Raw genomic sequence first — 10,049 nt, 5'->3', positions numbered from 1 at the left:
TTTTGTCCTGAGTCATATATAAAAGACCAGGCAACCCTTAATTTTAGGTACCTACTATCAAAATGTACAGGTTATTTGTATTAAAACTTGAAATTTATTCCCGAAAAACCAATAATTGAGCACTGGTGCTATGTGAAAGTGTTTCAGATGGATTACAGAGTTACATGGTGTTTCCTAATGTCTTTCAGCCAAAGCATCTCAGTCCAAGTTCTAAACTAGCACTTGTTATGAATTTTTTTCAATTTTACCACATAAACTTTAGTGGTCAATACAAAGCTATCTTCTTACTCATAAAAGTGATGTTTCTGTCCTACTATAATTAAAGCAAATTCCAGAAAAGCAGGACTTCTGTTACAACAGTCAACACGATATACATTTACTTTTTTCATGCATTCAGCAAATGTTTATTGAGAATCTGCTCTAGGCAGAGAATTTTGCAAAACCTTATGTAGAACATAGGTATATATAGATCAGGAACCCAGTCTAAAGCCCACAGTCAATGGAAAAGTCAGGTTTTTTTTTTCTGCCATGGCAACCATAATCCATGCCAAAAATTGACACCAGAAGGTTCTTAAGATTCTTGAGATGACTTGAATCATCTTAATATCTGGTTTATCTCTTGCCTGGACAATAATTTCTAGTAATGTAGGTCAATGGTCCCCAACCATTTTGGCACCAGGGATCACTTAGGTGGAAGATAATTTTTCCAGGGGTGGAGGTGGGGGGATGGTTTCAAGATGATTCAAGGGCATTACATTCAAGCTCATCTCCTGTTGTGTGGCCCGGTTCCTAACAGGCCCAGGCTGGTACGAGTCTGGGACCTGGGGGTTGGGGACCACTGATGTAGGCAATTTCTTAGAGGATAGTGCCAGACTATTATTTTCAGAGCCATTTATAAACCTGGTATAATGCAAAATAGATAAATTTAAGTTCCTAAACTTATACCCCATATCCCAACAATCTAGGTAGATGACAAAGAAGTTGTGGTTTTAAAGTGGCACAAACATAAAATGATCCAAGTCTTACCTGGTAAGTCTTACCAGGTAAGTCTTATCAGGTAAGACTTGGTCTAGTGATTCATACCAGATTGTTATGTATCAGTAAGTACAGCTTAAGCTCCTTTTATAGAAGAATTCGGAATAAGGAGGTAATGGTTCTCCCTTTTTGCTGCACTAATTAAACCACACTGAGAATATTTTATGTTCAGTTCTTGGCACAACAATGAAACATTTAAAGAGTTTTAAAATTAACCAGAGAACATGACTCTGGTACACACAGAAGAAAATATGTGTGGCACTTATTTCATAAATGTTTGAGTTTTATTCATGGCTAAGTGGTTTGGGAAGGAGGAGATTTACAATTCAGCAAGGCCAATGTCATCAGGACAATATTCAGCTGGGACAAAGAGTCCTGCTGTTTTTCGGCCACACACTTCCTCCTGATTGGGCTGGCTGTCTCACAGTTGAGTGGCTTTGGGGACAAGGTGAAGTCCAAGGAAACGTTGTGAATAAGCAAGATTAAATATGTCCACATTCCAGGAAAAACTATTCAGAAATAACTTTTATTCTTCCCTTTAATGTGATGTTGTTAAATAAACATTTGTTGAAGAGAGGAGGATGGAAATAGAGAAGGTGGAGAGAAAAGAGGAAAAGGAGGGAGAAAATGAGGAAGGTATTTCCATAATTATTTGTGGCAATAAAAATTACATACTGTGGGAATTTTTATTGCCGGAGAGTCAGAACGTAGAAAAAATGTCAGGTTACAATGAAGACATATTTTCCCAGTGGTTATACTGTAGAAAAAGGTGGATTATAGCATTTTGCAAACCGATTGAGTTAAATGAATTAAAAATATAAATAGCTGCTTGAAGAGAGTAACCTCATGGGAAATTTAATGCTGCATCAGTGGATTAACTACTCACATAAAGTTTTGAAAAGTATGTATGTAATTTTATTTTCAAACTGCAGTTGAATTTTGAGGTTATTTTGACAATAATTAGAATTCTTTGCTTTTCTGATGTATGTTTTATTAAATTTGCCAAACATTTGAATTTGTCATTTTAATAAAAAGTTAATTTTTTATTCACAAATATTAGTATTTTTCTTTTTCATCTTATACTCTCATAAAGAGCTCAAAATTTTGTTAAGATTTTAATATATCTGGTAAAGACCACTACCTCCCATAGACGCCAATGCTATCATAGCTAGAAGTAATCTTGGATAGAATTTTATAAATGTCATGTGCATTTAAAAAATTTATCATCATTTTCTTTCTGTTAAAAGATTTATCAATTTGTTTACCACCAGTCTTAAAATATTTTGATCTTCATGGAACTGGGATCTTTAAAACACATGTGCTTCTGGATGCCAAAATACATATTTGAGTCAGTGGAAAAAGCATGGTCATCCATTTACTACCACAAATCTCAGTGGAAGATGTAAAATATATCCCATAAGAAATTGATCAAGTAGCAAGAGACAGTGACACAGCCATTGTCATTATCCTTGGCCAGCACTTCACTTTCTCATCAACATTTCATTCATAGGGCCATCACTGTTCAAAAGGCCATTGAATGTCTGTTCTTGTGAAGCCCAAAGACCAAGGTGACCCTTACAACTGAAAACACCAGGGAGATTTACCTGAATGCAAAGATGTTGAGTGATTTTCATAGCTATATTCAGAATCTTATTGTGAGGGATATTTTTGTAGCTCAGTGTGGGTATTATTGATGCCTGGGACATGACTATTGCATATGGTATTAATAATGCCCAACCGCTTGATTATGTGACTGGAAATCAGATTAATATGTTTTTAAACTATATCTTTTAGAGCAAACATACAAAAAAAAATCAGCCCCAGCCATTCTTTGTAGATAACCTCACTTATATTGCAAAGGTAGTTTAATGCAATCCAAGGTAGGAGAAAATAAAATTAAAAAATGTTCTTATTCTAGTAAAATATGCATAACATAAAATTTGCCATTTAAACCATTTTTAAATGTACAATGTGGCAATATGTACATTCACAATGTTGTGTAATCATCACTACAATCCATCCTCAGAATATTTTCATCATTCTAAATAAAAACTCTGTGTCATTTAAACAATAACCCCTTATTCTTAATTTCTTTCAGTCCCTGACAACCACCATTCTACTTGTTGTTTCTGTGAATTAGACTATTATAGGTAGCTCATATGAATGAAATTATACAGTATTTATCCTTTGTATTGGCTTATTTTACTTAGCATAATATCTTTAAATTTCATACATGTATCAGAATTTCCTTCCTCTAAAGACTGAATATTATTTCTTTGTATGTATATAGCATATTTTGTTTATCCATTTATCTGTTGATGGACACTTGGGTTGTTTTCATCTTTTGCCTACTGTGAATAATGTTGCTATAAAGAGGAAACCAAATTGAAAGGAGTGTCTCCAGGGCTGACTATAATAACAAAAGAGCAAAATGGCTTTATTCATAATTTAAATAAGTGTACAGATCAGAAAGTAATCTAAATGATTCACATTTAGAGAAAATGTGATCTGCAGGAGAAAACTAATTAGAATTGTAATAGTAGTTTCCTTGCTAAACAAAATCACTTGGAATTTATTCTCCAGGTTCCAGTGAGAATCAAGGATGACAGTCTAAAACTCACAAGCTCATTGAGAGAAACCAGTTCAGTATTATGTCCATGTACAGACCCTGAAACCCTTGTTCTCACTGACTCTAAAAATGAGATGAGATCTCATCCAAAGAACCTCAAATTATTTTATAAGTTTGCGTCTAAATCTTTCCCTTGAAATAAAAATATCCAGTTTTAGAAGATGGCGACGGAGAAAGAGAGAGCAGCTTCCACTTCCCCCTACACAAAGGGGGAAAAACCTGGCTGATCTATAGAGGAACAGAGCAAACAGCCAACAGTATCCCAGCATATATGAATATAAGAGACCAGACATTGTAGCGGACACTGAAAAACCAGAAGGTAAGGAGACTGCTGCAGACCAATAAGGTCCCAGGGACCAGCATGGAGCTGGAGACTGAGACCTGGCTGTAGCCCCAGGCGCAAAGCCCGGTGATCGGCACCTGGCACCCAGTGCTGGGTCTACCACAGGCTCTTTGGGAGCACTGGGCCTGCCACAGAGTCCTTGGGAGAGAACCAGGTCAACTGTTCCCTCCCTCCCTGGCCAAGCAGGGTTTGACCAGTACCAGGAGAGACCTTGTTACTTGAAGTTGCAGAGAGTGGAATAAGGACAAAGAGGCAAACATAAAAGGGCCATGATCACCCACGGAGTCTGTGTTCACCGGCTTGGGAGAGTTGAGAGCCCCGCAGTGATGAGCACTGACCCAGATAGTCACCGGTCTTGCTGGAGAATTGGAATGTACTGAGCAACAGGCTTGAGTAGGAGAAATTTCTCAAAAAAGTAAAACTGTTTGGGGGATTCTCCTGTGACAGCCAGTCGGCTTACTCCCCACCCAGTTGGCAGCAATCCCAAGGTTGGGTGGAAGGCCCTGAATTTCCCTATAGCACTGGGAAGGGTTCACGCCCAAGCCTGTGGGACCCAGGCTGCCTGGCTTGCAGACACCCAATACGCATCCCAGGCTACAGCGATGACGCCCAGAGAAAGAGTGCTTTAAAGAAGACCTGAACCCCTCCTGAGGCGCTGGGAAGAGGCGCCAGACTAGCTCTTTCAAAAATGCTTGGAAGACTGGCTGAGCACACAAGAAAGGCCACACCAATCACCCCTCAGCCTGCAGTAGCCAGCAAGACCAGAAAAACCGGTTTGGTCAGTTTGCAACAAATAAGAGATTTTTTTATCTTTTATTTTAAAAATTTTTATTATTGTTTATCTTTCAATACCTTTTTCTTCTCTTTCCTTCTTTCTTGTTTTATTCTTTCTTCCTTTCTTTCCAATTTTATCTCTTCTTCCTCCCTTCTCCTGCATTTTTTAAAATACCCACAAGTGAGACAAAAAACTTGAAACTGTGAAAGGACCAGAGTTGGACCCAAAGAGGGGGCATTCCAACAGTTGAGACAGTGAGACAAATTTCACTTTGCTATTGCAGAGAAACTACAAGCTACTGCATATTTGTATTATTTTTTCATTATTCTTACATTTTTTATTTTGATAATATTTTTGTACTCCTTTCTGTATAGTCTTCTAAGCTTGGCTTATCATATTGTACCATTTGACAGGTTTCCCCTGTTCTCTCTTCCACAGTGTATTGCTAATTTACTATCCTTCATGTCACTTGTGTTCCTTTAGCACACTACTCAAAGTCCTATACCCCCTATTTATGTTATCCAGATCACATAGATTCTGTCATATCATTGTTGCTCTAATATTATTGTAAATAACAGCTGTTCCATACAATTGTAATTACTTAACAATACCCCTTCCAGGTCTTAGCCCACTTCACAGGTTCCTGGACTCTATTACAATAGTGGTTAACTCTGTTCTCTTATACACTACACCTATTTACTATCCTCTACTCTCACCTTACCTCAGAATCTGACCTCCCACAAGCTCACTGCTTTCTAGATCCAACTCACAATCCTTCCCTCCCCAACAAGAGTCTTATCTTCTTTCCATCCTTTCTTAAAAGTGGCTAGTTGGGTGGAATATCACAGTTAACACTATACATGACCAAAGGATCTCCTATCTCTACTCTACTGGCTGCCACTGTAAATATCATAGAATAGTCTCCTACTGTCATAAACCAGTTTGCCTTCTCCTCCAACTGATCACAAAAAAAAGTAAGTGAAAGTGGTGAACAACAGTATACCCACTGGAAGAGGAAACCCAACAACAAAGAAACTACCAACAGATAACAACAGAAGAAGGTGAAGGAGGGAATGGAAACCATACAAACCTCAATCCAGGACCTATCTGGAAATACAACTAAATAGTGGAGAAACTACCCAGTATAAACAACTGAACAATAGCAAAAGAGAATCCTCAAAAACTTGTACACACAAAAGAACTAGCTTCAACATAACCTGCCCTCACCAGCACAACAAAATACAAGAGGTGGTGGACAGAGTGACCATTAGTTAACAAACTGGTGGGAAGGACCCACAAAAGAAAGTCCCCAAAATGATCAAAACCCAAAGACAAACACAGAGCCAACTTAAATGACAGCCCAAGACCAGTGAGCTTGGGAGATCAAGGAGACCACATCACTAAATCTCACAGGGAGTCCACAGCACAAACCCAGGGAGCTAGAACAAATCAATTTAAGAAGCTGAAGCTAACAAGAAGAGTCTCACAAACAATGGGAAGACAAAGAAACAATCCCCAAATTAATGGAAAGGAAGAAGCCTCAGAAAGAATGCTAGATGAAAAACAGGCAAGTCATCTATCAGATACTGAATTCAAAGCACTGGTTATCAGGAACTTCAAAGAGCTCACAATGAGCTATTAGAAACTACAGGGGAACTACAATGAATTCACTAAAAACTGTATCAACATGAAAAAGAAATTAGAAACTATCAGCAAGGGACACGAGGAAATGAAGAATACAATTTCTGAATTGAAGAACACAGTGGAAGGAATCAAAAGCAGGATCAATGACTCAGAAGATCAAATCAGCGAGTTGGAGGACAAGGTAGAAAAATAATCCCAGAAAGAGCAAGAGAGGGAAAAGAGGCTCAGAAAAAATGATGATGGATTAAGAGAAATGCCAGACAATATAAAACACAACAATATCCAAATAATAGGGATATCAGAAGGAGAAGAAGAAGAACAAGGGACAGGAAACTGTGGGGGTGACTTTCCTTGCAAGTCCTCCCGTGTGCCACAGATGAAAGTAAACATGACAGAGAAATGATGTGATCTGCTTGGGGAGGAGAAGTGGCCATTTTCCCAGAGGAAAAAGGCCTTGAGCAGTGGCCAGTTTCTCAGGGGATAAAGGCCTTGAGCCCCTTCCTCAAAGGGCTTTCATTGGGTTGTAATACACAGGAATACAGGGCAGCAAGGATCAAACAGTAGATAACATTTCAAAGAAATCTGGGGGCTTAGTGTGAGTCAGAGTCTGTCAGGAACAGAGTTTTAGGGTTTCCTGCTTGAACCCTTAACATATGAATGAAAGCACTCTTAGCAGAGCAGATTTCACAGGTTTATCAGGAAGTCTTTGTGATGCCAGATTTTTCCCCAGGACATGCTCTAGCAAGGCCAGGAGCTGCACCTCTCCCTATCAAGTATCAGGCTTAAGGGGATTAGAGCCAGGAAGTGCTTCTCCTAGGGAACATGGGGACTCGGGCTTTGTCAAAGCCGGGGGGTGAAAGTCCATTGCTCTTTGTTGCAGCCTCCCGAGTCCTTCCATTAAGGCCTCCCAAGTGACCGTGTCTGGCTGTGAGGGGTCTTACTTGTCATTGACTTCTGACCAAGCTTTGGAGGCAGGGAGAAAATTGAGGCAGCATTTGCTATCAGAGACAAGCTTTGTCTCCTGTGGCTCGCATTCCAGAGGTCACTGACTCATCCCTAGCCACAAAAATGGACCTGCCTGTTGACCCCGCAGTTCCACTGCTAGTATTATACTTCAAGAACCTTGAAACACCAATCCAAAAGAACCTATGCACCCCAATGTGCATAGCAGCGCAATTTACAATAGCCAAGTGCTGGAAGCAACCTAGGTGCCCATCAGTAAATGAATGGATCAAAAAACTGTGGTACATTTACACAATGGAATTCTGTGCAGCAGAAAGAAAGAAAGAAGGAGCTCCTACCCTTTGCAACAGCATGGATGGAACTAGAAAGCATTATGCTGAGTGAAATAAGCCAGGCGGTGAAAGACAAATACCATATGATCTCACCTTTAACAGGAAGCTAAACAACAAAACAAACAAGCAAGCAAAATATAACCAAATACACTGAAATAGAGAACAGGCAGACAGTGACCAAAGGGGAGAGGGGAAGGAATTTCAGGGGAAAAGGAGAAGGATTTACAGGAACTAGTATAAAGGACATATGGACAACTAAGGGGGGTGGAAGTGGGAGGGAAGTGGGGAGCATTCGGGGGGTGGACTGGGATGGGAGTTAAAGACAGAAAACTGTACTTGAACAACAATTAAATAAAAAAATAAAAAAAAAGAAAATTGAAATTATATCAAGCATTTTCTCTGACCGCAAGTGACTGAAACTAAAAACCAACCCCAAGGGGAAAAAAAACCCAAACACTAAAACTCATGGAGATTGAATAGCATGCTATTAAACAATGAATGGGTCAAGAATGAGATCAAGGAAGAAATAGAAAAATTCTGAAAACAAACAAATGAAAATGAACTCACAACAGTCCAAAACTTATGGGACACGGTGGAGGCAGTCTTGAGAGGGAAGTTCATAGCAATACAAGCCCACCTAAAAATGACAAAAACATTTGAAATGAACAACCTAACTCTAACTCTACAGAAACTGGAGGAACAACAACAAACGAAGCCCAGAGGAAGTAGAAGGAAGGAAATAACCAAGATTAGAGCAGAATTAAACAATATAAAGACTAAAGAAAGAATTCTAAGGATCAATAAATTTAGGAGCTGGTTCTTCAAAAATATAAAAAGCTGCGTGAGCCGGTTCTGGGAACATATTATGTTTCTCTTCCTTAAAAATATAAACAAAATCCACAAGCCTTTAAGCAGACTCATCAGGGAAAAAGAGGGAAGACTCAAATAAATAAAGTCAGAAATGAAAGGGGGGAATTTGCAGCTGATACCACAGATACACAATGATTGTAAGAAGTTACTAGGAAGTACTATATGCCAAGAAATTTGAAAACCAGAGTTAAATGGACAAGTTTCTAGGAAAATATAACCTTCCCAAACTGAGTCAAGAAGAAGCAGAAAGCCTGAACAGACCAATAACAGCAGATGAAATCGAAGCAGTAACCAAAAAACTCCTGACACACAAAAGCCCTAGACCAGATGGTTTCACAAGATAAATTTACAAAGTATTTAAGGAGGAGCTAACCCCTATCCTTCACAGACTATTCCAAAAAATCCAAAATGATGGAAAACTCCCAAACTCTTTTTATGAAGCCAGCATCATCCTAATTCCAAAACCAGATAAAGACACAGCAAAGAAAGAAAACTATAGGCCAATATCACTGATGAACATAGATGCCAAAATCTTCAGCAAAATAATGACAAACTGAATCCAGCAATACATTAAAAAGATCATACACTGTGACCAAGTGGGATTCATCCCAGGTATGCAAGGATGATACTATATTCACAATCAATGAATGTAATATGTCACATAAAAAAAGGAAAGAAAAAAAGCACATGATTATATCAATAGGTGCAGAAAAAGCATTTGATAAGGTACAGCACCCATTTATGACAAAAACACTCAGCAAAGTGGGAATAGTGGGAGCATTCCTCAACATAATAAAGACCATACATATGAGAGACCTACAGCCAACATCATAGTCAATGGGCAAAAACTAAAACCTTTCTCACTATGATCAGGAACACGAGAAGGATGTCTGCTTTCACAACTCCTATTCAACATGGTATTGGAAGTCCTAGCCACAGCATTCAGACAAGAAAAGGATATAAAAGGCCTCCAAATTGGAAAGGAGGAAGTGAACTGTCATTGTTTGCAGATGACATGATATTGTATGTAGAAAATCCTATAGATTCTACAAAAAAACCACTCTACTTATAAATGAATTTGGCAGAACAGTGTGGTACAAAGTCAATATTCAGGATTCAAAGGCATTTTTGTATACCAACAATGAAATATGAGAAACAGAAATCAGGAAAAAAAAATCCCATTTTGTTGGGAACTGCCCTGCCTAGTTTCAGAAGCTATAATCCCCTGTGGCTAAGGCTCAGTAAATGACCTTAGGACCCTGAGCCAGGAAGGAGACAAAGCTTATCTCCCTGGCTTGGGCACCGCCTCTTCCCCCTTTTAATTCACCCTCTTTGGCCCCGGATTGATGACTGGTCAGCCAATGATGGGTAAGATTCCTCAAGGGAGGGATGACTTAAGACAGGCCAGAAATAAACCCAAATCTCTATGATCAATAAATACTTGATAAATGGGGCAGC

General features: G+C 38.9%; 1 pseudogene; it reads left to right on the top strand.

Moving 5' to 3' along the window:
* The first annotated feature begins 737 nt into the window (after positions 1-737).
* Positions 738-2,829, top strand: LOC119054184 (NXPE family member 2-like; annotated as a pseudogene).
* Positions 2,830-10,049: the final 7,220 nt, after the last annotated feature.

Source organism: Artibeus jamaicensis, unplaced genomic scaffold, assembly GCF_021234435.1.
Source record: "Artibeus jamaicensis isolate MK-2021 breed Jamaican fruit bat unplaced genomic scaffold, CSHL_Jam_final contig_585, whole genome shotgun sequence".
Classification (NCBI taxonomy): Eukaryota; Metazoa; Chordata; class Mammalia; order Chiroptera; family Phyllostomidae; genus Artibeus; species Artibeus jamaicensis.
Note: the sequence above shows the minus strand (reverse complement) of the source record. Positions and strands in the feature narration are given on the sequence as shown.